This window comes from Canis lupus, chromosome 9, assembly GCF_003254725.2.
Source record: "Canis lupus dingo isolate Sandy chromosome 9, ASM325472v2, whole genome shotgun sequence".
NCBI lineage: Eukaryota > Metazoa > Chordata > Mammalia > Carnivora > Canidae > Canis > Canis lupus.
Window position 1 is genome coordinate 51,874,599 of NC_064251.1, and position 21,936 is coordinate 51,896,534.

The window sequence follows — 21,936 nt, forward strand, 5'->3', positions numbered from 1 at the left end:
ACACCCAGAGGCTGGACAGCCAGCACCACCTCGCAGAGTTAGAGCATGCTCGTCCCCCACAGAGGACACCCCCTTCACAGGCACTCCCACTGCCCCCCTCCCCAGTACTGAGTGACCACTGTCTGCACTCAGGATCTACTCATGTGGCAAGGAAGTTGGTGATGTATTTGGGGGCCTCAGTTCCCCTCCTGTGGGCTTCTCCATGGGGCTGCTTGGGAGTCCTTATAGCGGCAGGTGGCACGGTGGCCAGCTTCCCCACAGTGAGGTGTCCCAGAGAGCACGGGGAAGCTGCAATGACCTTTGGGTCCTCAAGTGGGAAAGCCATTCAGGCCAGCCCTGACTTGGGGTCGGGGGCTCTCAGGGGCCAGCCACTAAGGGAGGAGGGGATGGAGAGGATGGGAGACAGGCAGTTATGGGTGAGGCCACAGCTGAGAAGTGTCTGAGATTGATGGAGGACACTCAGTGAAGGTGAGCTGGGTCATCAAAGCACACTGCTGAAACATATGGTAGTGACCTGGTCCTGAGAGCAAAGAGAAGGTCCTGCAAGTGGCCACAGGAAAGACCCATTCCTCATCAGAGAATAACTGTGCTGACAACAGATCCCCAGAGAGCAACAACAGAAAGCCAAAACAGGCAAAAGACATCTCCAAAGTGCTCCAAATAACCGCTACCTTTGTCGTGTTCAGTTCAATGTCATTTAAATGACAGTGCATTTCATTTCAACTTCAGACAGTCTGGGAGAGAGGATCCCCATGGGTCCTCTGAAGCAACTCAGAAATAACAGGATTCGGGAGGAAAGAGGATGATCCAGGGGAGAAGGAGAGGCTGGAGGACTGGTCTGCAAATGCATGGTTTACAGCCACTCCAGTGTTTACCACATACACCTGGGGTGTGAAGGAGGGCAAGGGTGTGCCCTCAGGTGCCTCTGCAGGGGCTTTCCCACCTCATTCCATTATCCCTACCACTAGCATGTGTGCACACATGTATACACATAGAGATATATATGTGCACACACAGGTGCACATATACACATGCATGCACAAATACACCCAGACATGCATACACGCATACACACGTGCATACACACGCACACATACATAGACGTGCACACATACACACGAGCATGTGTGCACACATAATACAGGCATGCACATGGAGACACATACACAGGTGCACACATCACACATGGACACATTCACACATGTGCACACATTTACACAGACCCACAGAGACACACACGTACACATGTGCGCATACGTATGTATACATATGCACACACACACACTCCGGTGCTCTTACTGGAAAACCAGTGAAAGTAAAAAGCCCGGCCTGACTGTTGTATTGCTGGTAAGAACCGTAGAATGAAGTCTGATTCAAGGAGTTGAAGAGAAAGAACTGTACTAGCCAAGGATACCCAAGAGAACAGGGAGGGTGATAGGAGTTAGGGGAGTTTTGGATGTCTCTGATTGTTTCAGAGGCAGGGGGAGACACCCCTGTTCAGCCCGGGGATACAGTCACAGCAGAACTGCTGACAACAGCCACACACACACAGCAGGAAGCTGGGGGAGCAGTGGAGGAGCCGGGAAGGACTCCTCACTTCAAGGAAAGGTAGGACGGGCAAGGTGGGGAGCACAGCACAGGTGAGTCAGGATAAATGAACACAGAGGGAAACAGAATAATTTCACATACACCAGCAATTACAATAAACGTAAGGAGCCTAAACCTACCAGTTAAAAGACACAGATTGGAAACGTATGTGAGACCCAGAGGTGTGCTGTTCACTTAGGACATCTTCATATGGAAGGAGAAAAAGGCAGAGCCACCAAGGACCCAGATCCTTCCCTGCAGAGGTCCCTGGACCTGCAGAGCCTGTGGCACAGGCGGATGGCCATGTGGAGCCCAGCCTGGGGCAGCCCTGCCTGCGTTGTCCACGTGCATCCCCACCTTGCCCTCTCCACTCTGCGTGAGTGCACTTGCCGCAGGTGGGCGGTATGACTTGGAGTGTGACCTGCAATCACAGGTGCCACCCACGAGGATGTGGCGGCAAGTGGGGCTTGGTGCACCCTCTGTGGTGGATGTGAACTTTTCACCCACAAGACTAAACGGATATTGGGAGTCCGGAGGGGGGGATGTGTTGGGTCCATTTTTTTTAAAAACAGTTTTATTGAGAAGAATTCACAGACCAAACAGTTCACCTGTTTTAACGTATGATTCAGTGTCATTCGCACTGACTACTGTGCAACCATTCCCACACCTGTTTTCAGGATACTTGGTCATCCCAACAGAAACTCTGGAACTGGTAACTAACTCCCCATTCACCCTCCCCTGGCTGCCTCCCGTCCTCTTTCCACCTCTAGAAATTTGCCTTTTCTAGATATTTTGTACAAGTGGCATCACACACTTGCCCTTTTGTGTCAGGCCTCTTCCCCTCAGTTTCGCAGGTTTATCATGCTGTGTTGTAGCATGGGCCAGTGCTGCTCCATTGTGTGGATATGCCACATTTTGCTTATCCATTCATCCGTAGATGGACACTTGGGTTATTGGAGTCTTTTGGCTGCTTTAGATGCTGCTGCTGTTAACGTGCGTGCACAAGTTTCTGTTTGGATCTCTGTTTCCAGTTCCTTGGGGTGTATACCCAGGAGTGGAATGTGGTCCTAGGGGAACCATATTTGGCTTTATGAGGAACCACTCGGCTGTTCCCGACAGCGGGGGCGCCATTCCACATTCATTGGTTTAGCTTGTCTTCCATACCCACTGTTCCTGTTTCTTGGCTCTTCTCTTGGCCCTGGGAAGTGACCCTGGGTAGACAACCTTGGCTTTGACCTCAGGTTGGGCTCAGCCAAAGGGTGGATGTCAGAAAAGGGGATGAGAGGCCCCCCCATGAGCCCCCTTAAGGCTGTCTCAAGCGGCTCCTCTCTATGTGGGATCCTGAAGCTCAGCCTCCCCTCCTCCCCTGGGGCCTGGGATGATCGTCCCCAGTTACTGTACTATGCCTGGGGCTCCGCTTCACCCACGCGCTGTAAAGGGATCATTTTGTAAAGAAGGCCTCCTTGAAATACCTTGACTTGAGTGAGCCCCCTATTTTCTGAGGGGCTCTGACCTGGGCAAGTAGGTAGTCAGACCCTCTGTGTGTTTGAGACAGGAGCTCTGGGGGTGTCACTCACTGAAGGAGCAGCAGCAAGCCCTGCATCCACTCTTGGTGGGGCTCAGGAGCTAGTTTCTAGAGACATGAAGGAATGATTTCACCATTGAAATCAGGCTCATTTATTCTAAGCACATCAGAGACTATGGCCTGGGTCCAGGCTACAGAGAGACTGGCTTCCCTCTTAGGGGTTTCCCACTATAAAACAAATCAAAGTGACCTGCAAGGACAGGGGACAGTCCCATGATGAGGTGAAAGTTCATCTGGCAGAAACTGAAGGCCTGTGGGCTGAGGAGAGGGAGGTAGATGCTCCACCCACCTTGGGCTTACCTGGACAGATGACTTCACCTCTCTGAGTCTGGCTCCTTATGTGTAAAAGGGGGACATATTATCCTCTCTGTGATGATGACATGGATGCTGCTGGGAAGAGGGATGCTCCTTACCTGTCCTGTGCAGGGGACGCCCAGTCTGTCCCCTGTGATGGTGCCACCTCACAGCCATGTGATGTGTCGTTACAGCACTGAGTGCCTGGCCTGGAGATGCTCCTGGTCTGATGGGTATTGATGAGTCTGCTGAATATGGCCTTCCTCCTGGGATTGGGGAAGGGGTCAGGTGCAAGACCAGGTTCCAAACCATGGGTCGGTCCCTTTCTGCTTCACCTGCCCAGGGCCTGTGGAAGAGGGCTCAGCTGCCCCTGGAAGGGGTGGGTGGGGAGTGCTCCTTGAGGGCACAGGGGGTGTGCATGAAGAGGGGGCTTCTCACAGCAGGCCAGATGAAGTGGCGCCAGGGACTCCTGCATCCTGACTGTGTCCCGTGGGGTGTGGGTAGTGACCCAGCTGTGTTTGGAACAAGCTGTCTTCCCAGTAATTAGCAGAGTGCACAGATGCTCCAGAAGTATTTGCTGAATAAATAAATCCCAGAGCATCAGTCCAGAGAACTCTCGCCTACAGAACAGGGAAGACGGATGAGAATGTTTATCACAGTGGTTTGTTTACAGTCCCGAAACGTGGAGACAGCTCACACTCATTGCAGGTGACTAGACAGATGCGCTGTGTGTCCACGTGGCAAGGGCTGACCCGGCAGGAGAATGGATAGGTGATGGCTACGTGTGTCAGCGTGGATGGATAGGACATATAACTGGGGGAGAGAGACAAGTCATCCAGCTTGTTCCCTGATAGCTGGACTTGCTGAAACAAACCACCCCAGATCCAGGGGCTTCAAACCACACGTTTAGTCTCTTCTGGTCCCGGAAGTCTGAAGTCCACAATCAGTGTTGTGGACTAGAATTGTGGTGTCGGCAGGGCTGGTTCCTACTGGGTAGGACGCCCCCTTGCCCTTCCCATCCCTGGGGGTGCTGCGTCCTTGGCTCGGGCCTCCTCCAGCCTCAAGCCAGCGGCTTCTCTCCTGCTCGCATGTTCCGTCTCTGACCCCGGCCTCCCTCTGACAGAGACCCTGTGATGACACCGGGCCCAGCCGTTGTCCAGTCTTCTCCCACCTAAACCCCTCACTTGATTGTGCCTGCAGAGGGAAGCCTATAGGGGCACATGTACAGGGGCACACGTGCAGGCTCGGGGGGTTAGGACATGGTCCCTGGGGCTGTTCCTCTCCCTACCACACAGGTGAGTGGGTGGTCTCTGGGGAGGGGGATGAGATCCAGGACATGCATAGAGGGTGCCTGCTGGACTGGGCTCATTCCTGTGTCATTACTGTTACTTTAAAGAGGGAGCAGTTGGGTCTGTGCCCACCCGCACCTGCCCTCCCTCCCAGGGCCCTCCTCCACACGGCCCCAGCGGTTGCTGCTCTGTGTCTGGAATGATTCTGGACAGTCCCCAGTGTGCTGCACAGGACTCCCTCTGCAGTCACCTTCTGGGGGAGCCAACTTCACATACTTTTGCTTTTCCAGATAAAACTCCTACAATGTGAACTGAACCCTTTTGCAGAGGATTCAGGGGTACTTGGTATGTTCACAAAGTCATGCAACTTCTGCTTCTGTCCCATTCCAGAACATTCCATCATCCCAGATAAAACCCCGTACCTGGGATGCTTGGGTGGCTCAGTGGTTGAGTGTCTGCCTTTGGCTCTTGATCCTGGGGTCCTGGGATCAAGTCCTGCATGAGTCTCCCTGCAGGGAGCCTGCTTCTCCCTCTGCCTATGTCTCTGGCTCTCTCTATGTCTCTCATGAGTAAATAAATAAGATCTTAAAAACAACCAAAGAAAACCCATACTTGTTAGCCCCCAAGCCCCATTTCCCCTCCCCAAAGTTCCTGGGAGCCACAAATGTGCTTGTGTCTCAGTGGACTTGTGCACCCTGGACATCTATCTACAGAAGTGCACACTGTGTAGCCTTTGTATCCAGCTTAGCATCATGTTTGAGGTTCACTGGCATTGTGGCATGTGTCAAAACTTTACTTCGTGTGGTGGAACAGTGGCCACTGTGTGGAGAGCCCCCTGTGTGTTCATCCGTCCCCCAGTCGACAGGCCTCTGGGCTCTGCACCCCTTGGCTCCTGGGAATGTGTGTGGCCGTGGACCTGTTGGGGTACTGCTTGGGTCCCTGCCTGGCCCCCACCCCGGCGTTCCCTCTGTCCAGTGGAGAGAGAACTCGCTCTGTGTTCCTGTCCCAGGGCCCGACTCTGGAAGCTCAGACGTCATAGCAAAGTCTTGCAGGTTGAGATTTGTTAAGCACGCGTTCCTCCTCCACACCCGTGCTGACCCACAGGTAGGGCAGCCCCATTGCGTGCGACTACCCATATGTGCGTGGATTGAGGCAAACAGGTTGGGGTGTGGGTCCTCATTTCTGCACATCTGTCTCCTGGCCACTGGACTGGCCAGGGCAAGCATACAACATCCCAGTCCTCACTGCTGTACTGTACTGTACTGCTGTGAGTACAGTACTGCTCTGTGCTTTTTGGTGTGTTTGAAATATTTTACACTTATTTTATTTTATTTTTTATTTTTTTAAAGATTTTATTTATTCATAGAGACAGAAAGAGAGAGAGAGAGAGGCAGAGACACAGGCAGAGGGAGAAGCAGGCTCCATGCAGAGAGCCTGATGGACCCGATCCAGGGTCTCCAGGATCATGCCCTGGGTTGCAGGCAGCGTAAACCGCTGCGCCACCAGGGCTGCCCTATTTTACACTTTTTAAACAGAACATTAAAAAGTCCCCCCCCCCCAAAAAAAACAACAAACAAAACAGAAGCAAACTGTATTTGGGACCAGAATGGAACAGATGAAGTCAGGGGCAGAGCTGGCTAGGTGGGTGCTGGTGGCACTGGTGTGGGGTGAGCTGACTTGGAGCCCCTGGACTCAGTCTCTTGGTCTGGAACGGGCCTGCTGAGCTGAGTGGGTCTGGGGACAGGGCCGTCCTGGGATGGGGACATGTGCCGTGTTAGTGTCCTGCTTGCTGCAGCAGGAATCTCTTCCCGGGCCCAAAGCTTGGATGGGGACATGCAGGCCAGGAAGTCCCCAGGCTGTTGGTAAAGCTCCCCAGATGTCAGTGCAGCTCTGTGGCTGAGTGTGGTGGCCTGGGGAGGGGCTTCCAGGCCCTCTCCCTCTCCCCAGGAGAGAGCTGGTGCTGAGGAGTAGGGGCGGGTGTGTGTGTGTGTGTGTGTGTGTGTGTGTGTGCGCGCGCGCGCGCGCGCGCTACTGCCCCATTCATGGAGGGGCTGCCCCAGGGCTAGGCAGCCAGCAGGCCCCGCATGCCCCTGGTCTGGGTTTCTGCACTCCCTATCTGTGAAATGAGTGGCCCCTCTGGCCTCCTGGGCTAGGGAGCCTGCCTCCTCCTAGGTCTGTTCTCCTTTCTCATGCATTTTCTTAAACAAAACTTCTAAAGAACTTGCCATGTGCCTCAACCATTTTAAAACGCTGCATACTTTAGCTGATTGAACCTATGGCACCCCCATGAGAGAATCTCACTTTACAGTAGGAGAACCTGAGGCAGACGGGGTCTGTGACCCGTCTGGGGTCACGCGGTCAGTTGGTGGGGGGTCTGGCTCAGAGTCTGTGTGCGTCACTGCTGTCCGGCACCGCCTGTCACCCTTCAGTATTTCTAAGCTGCCGTGGGGTAAGAGGGACTCTGGCCCAGGCCCTGCTGCATGAAGCCATCTGCACGACAGCCAGAGGCAGCAACCCGAGGCTGAGGGACACGGTGATCACCCTCCACCTCTACGGGGCCGGCAGGGCTGCCTGTGTGCACATGGCCACTGCCGCTGTGTGCAGGTCTTAGCGGCACAGGCGCATGACTTCATCCCGCCCACGCCCTGGCCTCACACTGGAAATGACCCCTGCTATCCTATCCTTTATTAGAGGGTTTGTGGAAGCCTGCAGAAAATAAGAAACTCTGGACACCGGGAACCAGCTGGCTCAGTGTCCAAACACAGTGTTTTTATGGCACGGTTTCTTCCTCCCGGGCCTCCTGGACCACAGCAGTCTGCTCCCTGGAATGGACGCTGGGGAATGCTCAAAGCCCATTCTAGAGAAGTGATGGGACTTCTGCCCCCCAGAAGGCTCCTGCTGCCCTTCAGGGGAGCCTCAGGGCCTCCTATACCCTCCAGCTGCCCTGCATTGGATTCCCACCCCCAGAAAGCAACTGGGGGCTTTCCCATCAGCTTGCTCCCCTCCTGCCAGGTGCTGGGACTGAAGGCTGGAGAGATTAATCAAACGGGGTGGGACGAACAAAAGCCCGGGCGCCAGGTACTGCGGAGGCGCCAGCATCCCGCTCAGGCCTTCTTCCCTGGGTCTCCCAAGACCTGTCATGTGGAAATGAGAACTCCCTTTTCCAGGAAATTAATGAAAACCGCGTTTATGAGGCAGCTGTTCTCGGGTGTGAACTTTGTTGGGAGACTAGTGGGTCCAGGGGTGAACTGGAGGGGCCCTCTGCCCCTGTACACCTTCTACCTTGTACACGAACCCTGGGAGTGCGCTCCAGGCTCAGGCAGCTGCAGCCGCACATGCATGCTGGGTGTGTTCTCACTGGGATGCAGACACCCCCTGAGATCACTGTTCTTTTAATAGATTTGGGGCCTGTCGCTCTAGGGGTGTGCAGGCCTTGCTCTGGACCCAGCACGTACCACGCTGACGTGTCGGCAGCCCCTGGGTACTGGCAGCACTACTTTGTGATTAGTAATCCAAGGGCTCAATGCGTGCTTGGTTACCATGTCCCCATTCGTAAGCTCAGGGTGCACTGCGTCTTCCAGATGTCAGATTTATAGCCCTGTAGGTCCTGACAGCCTTTGCAGGGGGAGGGGGGCAGCATTTCACAAGCATCACCTGATGGTGCTTGTGATATTCTGCACAGTGGATTCCATTCTTATCTCTAGTTCACAGAAAGGGAAAGCAAGGACCAGAGAGGGGAAGTAACCTTCCCCAGGTCACCCAGCGAGGCAAGGAGTTCCCGAGCCACGACTGGCAAGCACAGCGCCCCCCTTGGTGGAGGGGGCTCAGTGTGTGTGTGTGTGTGTGTGTGTGTGCGCGCGCGCGCGCGCGCATGTGTGTGCACGCGCCAGCACTGGGCTGGACAGGATTGAAACAAACCCATCTGTGGACGCCCGGCTTCCTTGCCCTGATGATGTCATCTTCCAGGCCCAGAGCGGGCCCTGGGCGAGCGAGGGGGCCACAGGGCCTTGGTCTATCATGGTCCAGTTGAAGGCAGAGTGTTTTGCCAGAAGCTTGCCCTCTGACCGCACAGCGAACTCATCTTCTCGACTCCCATGCTGACTTGAGGAGCGAAAGGTATTTTCCACATTGTGTTAAAGTCATCTGTATGGGAGCCTCGCGGGTGGAAATAAAATATTTACCATTTGGAACGAAATTCCAACTAGACCAACAAGCACTCCAAGCAAAGGATGTGGGGGGAGTGGGGAACGGTCAGAGGCACACAGCTGCTGCCCAGCTGTGGCTGTAGGAGAGGGGACTGGGCCCCGGCTGCCCTGTCCTCCCCGTGGCCTCGCCCAGGGGCGCATCCGCTTGCAGCCTCTCCCTTCGCTGAGCGCTGCTGAAGCCCCGTTCTTGGACGCTCTCCAAGCCCGTTCGTGGGTGTCCCCTCCCCCTCCCTCCTGGCCCATCTGCCTCCTCCCAGGCCCTTGATGGCCCCACTGTGACCAGCTGTCCTCCGTCCCCCATGTACCCGGCCACCCGTGGAGATGCCCGCGGCCTGGGGGTGTGGAAGGGCCAGTCAAAAGGAAGTGCGGTGGCCCCAAGGCAGCCAAGCCCTCCTCTGGGAAATGGAGCCCTGGGTGGGAAGGAGCTTGCCCAGGTGGCTCATGGAGGGAAGGGCTGTGTCCAGGTCCCTGCCTTGAAACTGCTGCTTCACAGCCCACTGTCTCTCACTGTCCTTGACTTTAGTTTTTCTAAAGGGATGTTGATGTCCACAAACTGGTCATGGCTAAACTGGAGGTAATTACAGCAGTTGTTTCCTTACCTGTGGGGTGGAGGATTCCAGCATGCTCCCCGTTTCCCAGCTGGGCGGTCCATCCCTCCTTCCCCCCGAATGCACACTCTCTGGCTTGCCAGAGCTGGATGGTGGGTCTCTATTCTGTGGGGAGATCCCTGCTGTATGAATGAGTACTCCTCCCCCTGAACTAGGGAGTCTTGTGCGTTAGGTGGGGTGGACCAATTGTCTGGAGAGTGGGCCCCTGTGCTCCCTGCCTTTGGGCCAAGCCACTCCCACCTGGGCCCTTGACATGGCCCCGATGGCTTTCCCTTATCACTCTTGGGGACCCTGGGGATGGTCTGGAGGAGGCTCTAGGGGTGGGTCCTGGAACCCCCCTGGGCAGAAGGACCTAAGGACCATGGATGTGTGAGGCATTGGTTAGTGCCTTATTCTAGCTGCTGGGGGACTGAGGCCATGACTTCCCCAGGCCCTGACCCCCCAGGTGACCTCCACAGGGCGTTCAGTGACCCAGGGACCCACCACCTCATCTGTGGGACAAATACTCTATTGATTCTCTGGTTCAACTAGAGGGAAAAATCCCCCTGAACCTCCGCCAAGGGTGTGGGGAGCGCGTTTGGAACGGCTCCAAAGCCGGAACCCAGGGAAGGGGGGATACTCCCAACTTTTATGACTTGCTTCAAATAACTTCCTGGAAATGGTCGAGTGCAGCTTGCAGTCCCTGTGGCCTCATTGGGGAGCAATGTTCCATGCAGCGCAGGGTCACGGTTGGCCGTGGGCTGCTTGGCCAACCTGGCTGGAGGCTCTGCGGCGGGATCTGTAGAGCCCCCAGCAGCTCCGGGCTTCAGGGCTCCTTTTTTGCACTCTGGGTCCTTTCTGTGGGCTCCAGGACAGTCTGGTAGGGACACAGCAGGGCCACCAGATCTGCTGCTGCGCAGCACTGCTTGCCCTTGTTGGGTCCACCCTGCAATTTGTGTGGGGCAGAATGCTTAGCTGAGCAGAATCAACCTCAGACTGTGTGGAAGGATCATATAAATCGTTTCAATAAATATACCCCACGATAAGGATGGCGTCCTCCACGTGCCAGACTCCATGCCAGGCTCCACTGCTTCTTGCTTGGTGACCCTGGACCGCGAGCCACTCTCCCTGTGCCTCCATTTCCCTGTCTGTATCTTGAGGGTGGGGAGCGTGTCTGTGTCCCCAGAGCACCTACGGTGGCACCCATGGAGAGAGCCCTCGGGGCTGGGCAACGTCACCATCACCCCCAGCACTTCTGCCTTTACAAGTAAAGGGGCTATAAACACTCTGCTGTGTGTGTCTTGGCCTTCTGCTGTGAAAATAAGTAAACCCACCACAGGGAGTTCCTAATTGAGAGGTTGACACTACATTTAAATGTGGATCGATACGACTAGAATGGCAGCCTAACAAGTATACGACTTGGCACCCCACCAGGGCATCAGGGTTGTCCCCTCTCCCCAACCCGTGCTCGTACTGCGTGTTGGAATAAGAGTTTTGCTGATGAGAGACTCCTAACTCTGGGAAATGAACAAGGGTAGTGGAAGGGGAGGTGGGCGGGGGGTGGGGGTGACTGGGTGATGGGCACTGAGGGGGGCACTTGGCAGGATGAGCACTGGGTGTTATGCTATATGTTGGCAAATTGAACTCCAATAAAAATATTTTTAATAAAACAAAATAAGAGTTTTGCCGGTGTAGCAGGTCAAAGATAACTTGAGTTGGGTTGCATGTCTTTTGATAGAACGGTAGACTCTGCTTTGCTTCCCTCGTCCACGTCAGTGGCCTTATTGACGTGTGTACGCTCCTGGTTGATGAAGGGACTGGAGCCTTGGTCTATCGGGCAGCCGGATTTTGTTTTTGGCAGGGTATCTTTGTATTTGAATGTGTGTGTGAGATATTTACCCATACATGTGTGTTTGTGCATGCACACGTGCACAGTATCTGTGGCGTCCATGTTACACAGACACGTGTGTATGTGCGTGTGCCACGCAGAACCTCCCCGTGTTCCGGTCAGTGGTCTCTGAGCACTTTTCTGGGCGCCCCCTAGAGTGGTCTTTCCTATCTGGGGTCCTGTTATGGATCCTCATGTGGTTTCTCCTTTATGTTTTTATGGTGTTACTTTCGTGTTTACAAAACTTTCTCTCCTGGTGGAAGTTGGTTTGGTGTAAGGAGAGGCAGGCATGCTGTTCTTCCTGAAACTGTTTCCTCCAGATGACAGCTCCTTTGCCCCACCGCCCAGAGTGGGACATCCTGTCATCTCCCACCACCGTCTCAACACCCTGATGCCACCACGCTGGTCCCTCTGGAGCTTTTTCTGGATCCTCACGGCCTCGCCAAGGGGCTGAGGCTGTGGCACCGAGCTGTTTCCAGCGTGCTGGCCCTAAAGTCAGAGGGTTTCCTACGCTTCATTCCCGCAGCAGCAGTTTCTGGTCTGGCTTCATGAATTAAGCATTTCATTTGCCCTCAGAAATCGTTGCTAACACCTCCACGGAGAATACTGTTGGATGTGGTAGAGTTAGGATGTAATCGTAGGAGGCAGCGGCGTTTTGACAGTGTCTCCCATCCACGAGGAGTGTCCTCCTTGTCCCCGTGTCCGTCTTATTCTGTGTGACGAAGTTTCCACGTTGCTCCACACCGACCCTGTGCATTTCTTATTAAATACACGTGGTCGGTTTTGAGCTCTGTGGTGTTTTCAGATGAGCTCTGTTGTCCCCACCACCCGCTCTCGCTGCCTCTGTGACTCGCGGGGAAGCAGCAGACCGGGCCACATGGATTCCTGAGCTCCCGGGGGACTCCTCACTCCGGGTGGGAGGGGAGTGTGGGCAGAGGGGGTGGGGGGGAACTGCTTGTCCGTCCACCGAGTCCTAGACCCGCCTGGTCCCCCGTCATGCTACAACTGTAGAGACAGGACCGGGGGAGGAGGAGCAGTGTGGTGGCTCCCGCTCTGGCCCCAGGGAGGGCTTGGACTCAGCACGGCTTTCGTAGCTGAGATTCCTGCTGCCAGCGCAGCAGAGGCCACTTGAAAACACCCGTAGTGCCAATCACGTGTGGGTGCCAGGCTGGAGGGGGGCCGGGGGGCTGTTGTCCCCCACTGCAGGCCCCCCCGGGAGCTGCTCTTCTTGCCCCGAACAGGTTTCTTTTCAAAGAGCAGCAAGCCAATTTTCTTGTTTCTTTTCTTTCCTTTCTTTTTTAAAAAAGCCCCCATGTGATTATGCAGCAATGGTTGAGAATGCACGAAGGCCATACAGGTGACATCGGAATCCCACGTGTGTTGGGCCAGAGAAGGGAGACAGCAGGCTCACCTCTGAGGCGATCGCCTGTGCTCAAGGGGGTGGGCAGCCACCTGGCAGAAGGTGGGGGTCACCGTGGGGAGCCGGGGGCAGGGGCACTTCCAGGGAAGCTGGGTCCGGATTCTGGCCCTGGGTGTCCTGGCCGCATACTTTGTGATCTCTCAGTGGGGACACTTTGTGGATTTGTGAAGGTTTCCATAATGCACGTCCCATAAAAAAAAAAAAAAAAACAACAAGTTGTAAAACTTTCCAATGCATTTTTCTAAGATGCAAACCCTTAACCGGGGACCATCTGGATTTCTAGGTTGCAGGAAATTACAGGCCACGTTTGGAACATCCATGACATGACCGCCGCATCCATCAAACGCGGAAGTCAAGAATGGACACCTCTCTGCAACTGCAGGGCCGTTTCTTTTCCTTGAAAAGTCCCAAAAGTTTATTTTTAGCATCTGAAACTCATCTTTCCCTCCTAAAATTGAACTTCATGTTGCAAGGAAATGAGTGAGTGTGCTCCTTCCCCCAGAGAACCCAAGCTCAGCTGAAGTCACAAAGAAGTGCCTGAGGCCTCGCGGGCCAGAAGCAAGGCTCTCCCTCTGGGCCTCGCCCCCGGTGGGAGTCTTACTCTTACGAATGAGCGTGCTGTGTGGTTTGGCCTGATTACAGGCTGCAGACCATGCCTGGCACAGTCCACACACTTCTGTCCTGAGGAAGCTTTCCGGGAGGGAGAGCCCACAGGTTGCTCTGTGGAGACCCTCCCAGGGCGGTGAACCCACGGCCAAGGCAATCTCCACCTCCTCCACTTTTGGGGAGAGGCCTGGAGCCCCATCCATTAGTTCCTCCAAGGACTGGGGAGAGATTTGGTTGAATGAGAAATCTGCACCGTGTGCTCGTTCTGGTGGGTTCTGCATTCTTTCCTAGTGAAGTATTGTGCATGGAAAACCAGAATATATGGTCAGCATTCTTCCTATAAACAGAGCAATTGTACATTGTGGAGGAATTACTTTGCGATGACTGGGGGCGTTGCCATGGTTACCCTTCCCCCACCACTGTGGTCCTGAGTGCTGCCTACGTGGGACCCAGCAACCCGGTGCCCGGCTGACACGTGGCTCTGTAGGCACTGCCATCTTGCTCCTCTTTTTCTGACTGGGAATGTGCAGGAGTGTGGCTGTCCTATGTGACAGCCTGCCTTCGTGTGTCCTTGTGTCACCTGAGGTCATATGTAGAAGTCCAGGATGTGAAGCGGTCGGAGATGGGGATGCTTGAGGTGTGCCTGGGGCTGGCTGGCCTTCAGTGAGCCCCTCAGGGCTCCAGAGCACACGGTTGGGACCCTAGCAAACTCTCTGGTCCCTCCCCAGAGGGTCTGATTCTCACTCTAAATTGCATTTTAGTAAACTCATCTCGGGTCCATGCACATCCAGGTGGGCCTGACTTCACACACAGCGTCCACTTGTGCATGAAGGCTACCTGGAGTGCGTACATGGAGCGATTTTTTCACTGCTTTTCAGCAGAGTCTGGCTTGGGCCCATACTGCAAGTCACAGTCCAGAATCCCATACGTGCTCTGAGAAGCTGTACGTGCAGCTCTTTTTTCCAACGCCCCCTTGAAAGGGAGCCAGTGAACAGGCAATCCCCATGACTCTCTTGTACAACTGATTAAAAGCGTACTTGCCATATATCGAAATATGCCACGTAGACAAGCCCTCCTCTCCCGAGGAGTCACCTCAGAGACAGTGGACTTACCTAACTCCCCAGGGGTCCAAGTGGGGGTGTCAGAGCCTCTCCAGCCTCCAGGTCCTCCTCCCATTGTGGGCACAGTTGGGGCCCCATGTTCTCATCCCCCCTCACCCCTGTGAAGGCATGGACGGGGTCCCGTGTTCTACTTCTGCCATTGTGGGCACAGGTGGGGCCCTGCGTCCTTGTCTCCCCACCCTCCAACCCCCCCTACTATCCCCCCACCCCCGTACAGGCACAGACAGGGCCCTGTATCTTCTGTAGCTTGTCTTCTCTCTGGAACACCTGCTTGTGGCTCTGTACATGCTGGGTTTGGTTGTTCCTACTGAGATATGTCAAGATGCTACAAATGAAGAGGTGCTGATGGTTTGGGGGGTGTGCTTTTGGTTCCAACACCTTTGAGAGGGCAGAGAGAGAACTTGAGCCATGGTGCAGTCACGAAGGGAGTTGGGGCCCATCCCGCCAGCCCCAGGAGGGGCTCTGGAGGGGGATGACCATGGGAGGAGGGGGCTGGGTCTCACGTCCCTGTTTGATTGGTCATTAGATGTGAGCTGGCCCAGGGCGGGGTGTGACCTCACACAGTGAAGCTCCTTTGGTCCAGAGTGTGAGTGGTGACACTCCAGGTGGGTCTGCTCATGCAGAACAAGCGCCTTGGGCTGGAAGTGGGCATCTAGGGGTGCACTCTGGCATCCCCTCCAGGGTACCCCTTGTGCTGCTATTTACCCACTTGCTCCATAAGTCACATCCTTTCTGGGAAAAGAACTCAACTGGGGTTTGGGTTGAGCCCTTTTCTGGAAATACTTCACAGCAGCCTCCACCCTTGGTGGAGGGTCTTCCTCCATGTAGGCTAGTGACTCTGGCTGACAGGCCCGTGACCCCGCTGGTCTCTTGGCATGAGGAGCCTGAGGTGGTCATGGGTAAAGGTTGAGGCACTCCTGCTGTGTCTCTGGGAACCTGGCCTGGACCAGCTCCCTGGTAAATCACAGGGAGTCACAGGGGGTGGGGGCAGCCTTCCTTCGGCCCATTGGTTCTTAGACCCACGTGTAAGAACCTCCTCAGAGCAGGTTGTTGATTTGGGGTATGTGCTGTGCCCAAGGAGAGGGGCCCTTCCTCACTCACAAGGTGTCCTCTCCAAGCTGGGGCCTCCGTGGCATCTCCTGAAGGCCCTCTTATCACCCCTCAGCCCACAGCTTTGGGCAGCGTGGCTGTGACTGGCCAGTGCACCCAGTGGTTTACACAGCCAGGGTGCTCATCTCTGCCTGGCTCTGCATTTGGAGACATCACATAGGAGCATGAAATCCAACAAGGTGGGAGTATTTACACCATGGAAACTGGCAAATGCTGTAACATGGGCCTGTCACCCTGTCCCCGACTGGTTGTTAAATACTCCCTAGCACAAAACAGCAGCGCCCACCCTGCACTTCCCGTGTTAAGTAGTGTGCACACTGGCATGCGTGTGTACGTGGATGTGCATGTTTCACAAAGTTGGCGTGCAGAGGTCAGGGATTTCCCAGATCGCCCTGTTTAGGCTGAGGTGGAGGGCCTGATTTGAACCAGGTGCACCTGAATCCAGAGCCTTCTCCCCCTCCCTGCCCCTGCATGTATATGGCTATGCTTCCCTCCCGCTGCTGGCACCACTACCTCTAGCCACGGAGGTTGATAGAGTTGGTTGCTCTGAGCCCTCCTCGCCTGGACAGTCTCTTTCATTTCTTGGAGGGAGTGCCCTGGGCACTGCAGAATGTCAGAAATTCTTGGGTTCTCACTGATTCCTGGCAGCCTTCCCATGTGTCCTGAAGCCTTGAGGCACAGCCCTGTACCTTGCTGAGCATTTCTGGGTCAGGGTCCTACTGGCCAGAGGGTACTGCTGGGGTGGGGCCGGCATGGAGGGACTGGGGACACTGGTCCCTTGGAGGAAGGGGGGGCGGGGTAGGCTCCAGCAGGATTGTTTGCCTCCAGAGTCCTTGGGGGTGGTTTGTGGGAGAAAGGCAGGCCCCCAGCCCCATGTTGGGCTGAAATAAAGTGGCAATAAAGTGGCAGATGTAGTATGTTCATGGGGCTAGCCAGGGATGCCAAAATGAATTCCTAAAATATAACATGATTCTTAATACTTCATGGAAAACATTGAAGTTGTCATTTGGGAGAAAATAAATATATTTTAAAAAGATTTTATTTGTTTATTCAGGGGAGACATACATAGGCTGAGACATAGAGGGAGAAGCAAGGTCCCTGCAGGTTGCTGAATGTGGGACTCGATCCTAGGACCCTGGGATCACGATCTGAGCCGAAGGCAGACGCTCATCCACTGAGCCACCCAGGGGCCCCAGAAAATAAATATTTTATTAGGCTCCTTTTTCCTTATTTTAGTGCACATACTTGCTTTACTTTTGACCATATCCTGGGGGATAGAGGTGAGCAGGTGCTTGCCCTGGGCGGGTGGGAGGCCTCTGAAGGCCCTGCCTGGCTGTGGGGGCTGCACTGGGGCTGGTGGATCCCACTGGCTCTTGCTAGGAGGCCTCGAGGGAGACCTCCCTGAACTGGCCTTCCCAGAAATGTTTCTGCAGGGACTCTGGCCGAAAGATTCTCTTCCTCTGCATCTTGCTGCTTATCGGATGTTTGGAAACATTCAAAGTGCCTGGGCCAAGTTTATATTCTTTTCCCACCATTACAAAAGAAGATTTCCTTTTTTTACGTTTTTTTTTTTTTTTTTTTAAGATTTATTCATTTGAGAGAGAGAGAGTGAGCGTGTGTGCACACATGAGCCAGAGGGCCAAAGGGGAAGAGAATCTGAAGCAGACTCCGCACAGAGAAAGGAGCCCAATGTGAGGCTTGCTCTCAGGGCCCTGAGGTCATGACCTGAGCCAAAACCAACAGTCGGGCGCTTAACTGACTGAGTTGCCCACGCACCCCTCAAAAAAGATTTTCTGTTGAATGACAATAAATAACATCCTCTGTAAACCACTGCTTCTCATCCCTGCTTTGTTTCAGGACCCTGCATCCTGGTGGCCTGAGGGGAGACCTTACCCCCTCAGCTTCTGATAGCAGCCCCTGCCCGCATTGCTGGCCCTCGGGACCTGGCCCTCAGTGAGCGGCACCTGTTGATCTTCCATTCAGTAAGCCTCGTGGGGTGGCTCCAGGCCAGTGCCGGGGTGGGGGGATGGGGGCCACGGAGAGGGCTCAGGTGTCGACATGTCCCTGGCCCCTCAGAAAACACAGTCTCCGCCACTGTTCGTGACACAAGTTCACTTTGCACCCCGGGACTGCGTGTGGCCCGTCCCCCAGGCAGGGAGCTCAGGGCCCACCAGCGCACACCTGCGCCCTCGACAGAACCTCGCTCTGCCTTGCATGGCTGTAGCTCCTATGTCCCTGGCACTGTCAATCTCTGCTTCTTGCGTGGAGGGAATGGATACCCTGCATGACCAGCAAAGCCACTTCTGTTTCCTGGGTGATGCCAGCAGCTGGCCAGGCCATGTCAAGCCGGCAGCAGACCCAGGCCAGGCCCTCTTCATGCTCACCTGACCTTCCTCCCAGGGCCTGGAGCCCCGGACCTTCAGGGAGGCATTTTCGGGCTGTACCGGGTCAGGTATGAGCACTGAGGGGCCGCCGAGTGACCAGGTGAGGGCCAGGTGCTCCACCCAGGCGCATTCTGCTCCATAGCTGCCCCGTCTGGTTCCAATTCGGGCACCTCCATCCTGCAGCCTCTGCCTCCCCAGACCTACTTTCCATTTCCACTGCTACCTTCCTGTCCTGGGCACCCGGAGCTCTGGGTCTGCACTTCTCTCAGTGCTGAGGGGCTTCACAGGTCCTCTCACCCATGGGAGCTTCTGTGCCCTGTGGTGCAGAGTGATGGCAGATGGATGGCTTTCAGGGCAATCCTGGCGATTACAGCAGTGGCCCCCGGGGCCTCTCCATGAGGGAGGGCTGTGGTGGACCAGCCATGTCTGTGGGGCACCTGGGGAGGGCAAGACCCCTGTCTGCTTTCTGTTGGCATCCCCAGGTCCCCCACTTCGTGTCCTTGATGAGGATGGCATGACGATGACCTTCGTGTTAGAGCTGAGGGACTGAGAGGAGTCACATGCCCTGGGGCTCTCAGCCCACGGTGGAAGGATCAGTCGTTGGGCCTGGGGGTGAATGTGGGTGGCGGGGCTTTCAGTGGAGACCCCTGGGGTCCTGGGAGTCGCCCCACAGGAGCCCCTGGTAGAGCACGCCAGCCCACGGCCAGTGAGTGTGTGCAGGGCCTAGCAGCTCGCCAGCCTCTCTCCTCCACCTGGCCCCGCTTCATAGGCTCCTAGAGGATGCATGCTCCTTATTTAGATCTGGAACCATCTTGTACACATTGCCTTTTCTGCATAAGGGGCTTATCTCCTTCATCCCATGAATACCCACAAGGCTTGGCATAGCCTCAGGACACAGGAAAACCATTTCTGTGGTTGATTTATCTTCCCTTATAAGTAGGAGCTGAGGTGACAGGGACACAAGCTGGTGTCCAGCTGGTAGAAAACTGAACTGTCCTAAGTGCTGCTAGGTCAGTGAGTCTGTCCTGCCTTTCATCTCAGGGAGCCCAGGCTCCTCATGGAGATGCACCTGGAGGCCTGTGGCTCTTCCTTGGACCCGTTCCCCCAGGAGCCAATGGCTGCTCTGGGTGCCCCTGCCGCCTGCCCTCCCCAAGCCTCCTTCAGACCGCCCCACTCCTGACGCTGCGGAGAAGAGCTCTAAGTCAGCCTTCCTTCTGGGGTGATTAAACAGATCGCTCTATTACCAGTTTGACTCACAGTCTAAAAATGTGCTCATGGCATAGTTGTGGCCACTGAGCCTGGTTTGGTGGGCCCGGCCCCAGCCTGCTGAGCCCCGACTCTGTGCAGAGGACAGCCTTTTCCCAGCACTCTGGGCCCCAGTGCCTTCCTGCCCACTCGCCACCCTCTTCTGTTTCTGCCCCGCTGTTAGCTGTGGGGTTTGGCCCGAGACCCTGGGTAGAGGGGGACAGAGGGAGGAAGCCATCTGGAGAGGAATCAGTGCTCAGACGAGAAAGGAAATTGCCCTGAGTGATTCAAATGACAAGCAGAAGGGGAACCTGGACGGCCAAGTTCAATAGAAGAGGCATGGGGGAGGAGCTGGGACCCATGCCCAGCCGGGCTCTGGGTCCTCCTGCCCCGGCCACACATGCCCTGCTCTGCTGACCCTGGGGGCCTGAAGGTCGGAGCTTGGCTGTGGGGAGTCCCATGTCTTCTGCCTCCTGGGATCAGTGGGCTGGGCAGGCATGGACGGGAACCCTGGAGATGGGGAGGGTCCTTCAAGAGCCGGAGGGGGAGGGCAAAGTGAATGTGACTAGGGTGCTCCTCCATGTCGGTGGGCTGCTGGCTGCCTCTCCTGGCTTGGCCAGCACCACCTCCTCCCAAGGGCCTTGGCTTTGTCTGCCCCATTAGCAGAGGCGAAAACAGGGGGCCCCCACCCTGCCCACATGCACATGCCCTGCCCCTACTGTGGCTTCCCGGAAGCCAGGGCTGGAGCCTTCACCAGGTCCGTACTGCTGGTCAGGGCCTACTGGCCATGCCTCGAGAGCTCAGTGACTATTCGGAGGGACGGACTCTGATCTTTGTAAGCTCTGCCTTTTAGGTTCTGATTTTGATGAGTCCTTCTGTCCATTTTCCTCTTGGGCCAGTGGAAGTGACTGGCTAGGGACTGGGAGTGCGTGGTAGGTGCAGTTGGCAGAGAGGATGACACGCCTTGCCTGCAGTCAATGGCCTGGCTCCATGGCCATCCTGGGCTCCCAGCTCAGCCCTGGGCCTAGCAACCTCTGCGGGCCCCCCTGGCATATGCAGACTGGATGGCTGTGAGGTCAGAGGCATACAGCCTTCCAGAGCCTCATCCTGTTCTAGAGTGGCTTCCCTGCTTTCAGAGCAGACAGGTACCTGCCTTTGATTTGGGGCAGAAGGAGATGTGGGGTCCTGCCCCTGGCACCACCCCACTGACCTTTGGGCAGAGTGTTGCCATGGCCCTGATTCTCATCCTAGCCCTGAGTGCAACAGATACTTCTTGGGTGCCTACCGAGGGCCACTCTGCAGAGTGTGGACCCAGTGTCCACATGGAGCCAGGGCAGGGAGAGCCGTGGATTCCCTTCTGCACTTTGCTCAGCTCCTCCTGGACTCCTGCCTCCTTGGCACCCCTCCTGGCATGTTCTAAGACATTTAGGGAGCCCCCTTGTAGCCAGGCCATGATGATGAAGATGGTGGGACTCTGGGACTTGTTGGACAGACACACAGCACAGTCTGTGTGTCCTTCTTTGTAAGATGCCGGGTTTCTGCAGCCCATTCCTGTGGGACCTCCCCCTCCCCCAGCTCATCCAGGGACAGATCAGAACTTTCTGGGCTGATGCAGTTCTGGAAGGTTCTAGACCCCTCGTCCTTATAGGAAAACATGCACACGGCAAATGCACTTGGTGATGATAGTGGTGTTTTGTTGTGACAGACGCTCTCCTAGCTTCACTCCAATGCGTTCATTTGCTGTGGAAATCTCTGTCTTCCATATGCGTTCTTGCTGAAAGCCATTCCAGGGAGAGGGGCACATGGGGGCAGAGAAGAGTCAGGAAGGGCCTTTTCTTCCCCAAAAATGCAGAGTGCCCTGGCAAGGAAGGGTATTCCTCCGGACTCGGGACAGGGGGGCAGGAGTGGAGGCCTGGAGGCTCGCAGGCCTGGTGGAGAGGGCCAGGTGCAGGTGATGGGATGTGCACGTCAGGTGACCCAGGGAACAGGTGGAGAAGGGGGGAGTGAGGGGATTCAGGTGAGGGTGGAGAGGGTTGGATAGGGTCTGAGGATGATGGCCACAGTGAGAACCACAGGTGGCCTAGGCCCAGCCCCAAGGAGGCAGGTGGGGTCCTGACAGAGATTGGAGTCCCAGCCAGCCTTGACTGCAGCCCAGCTCCCGGGGTTAGCTCTCATCTGCGACGGCAGCCACCTCCAGCTCTGCCCCTTGGCTGCCTACCGTTTAGCTGCTCCAGGGTCCAGCCTGTGTAGACTGGAAGCAGCTTCCATCAGGATGGCCACCGGAGTCTGCCTTGGGGAGGAGCATCACCCAGGCGGGGCATAGCAAGTCCCCGCCCCACCCGGAGCCAGCAGACAAACTGGAGGTGACTGATGCCCCAGGAGTCCGGGCGGCCTCCTTTTGTGGCCAGGGCAGACATCACCAATCCATGCTGGCTCATCCCTGCCCACGCTCCCTCTCCTGCCAGCCCGTGGAGCCACCCTGATGGCCAGTGAGGTGACATCCACTGGCTGTCCAGGCCGTGGATCCACCACAGTCCCGGCTGGTACAGCTACTTGGTGAGCACGGCACGCATGATGTGTGACCTTGGTCTCCGAGGACAAGCTGTGGAATGTGT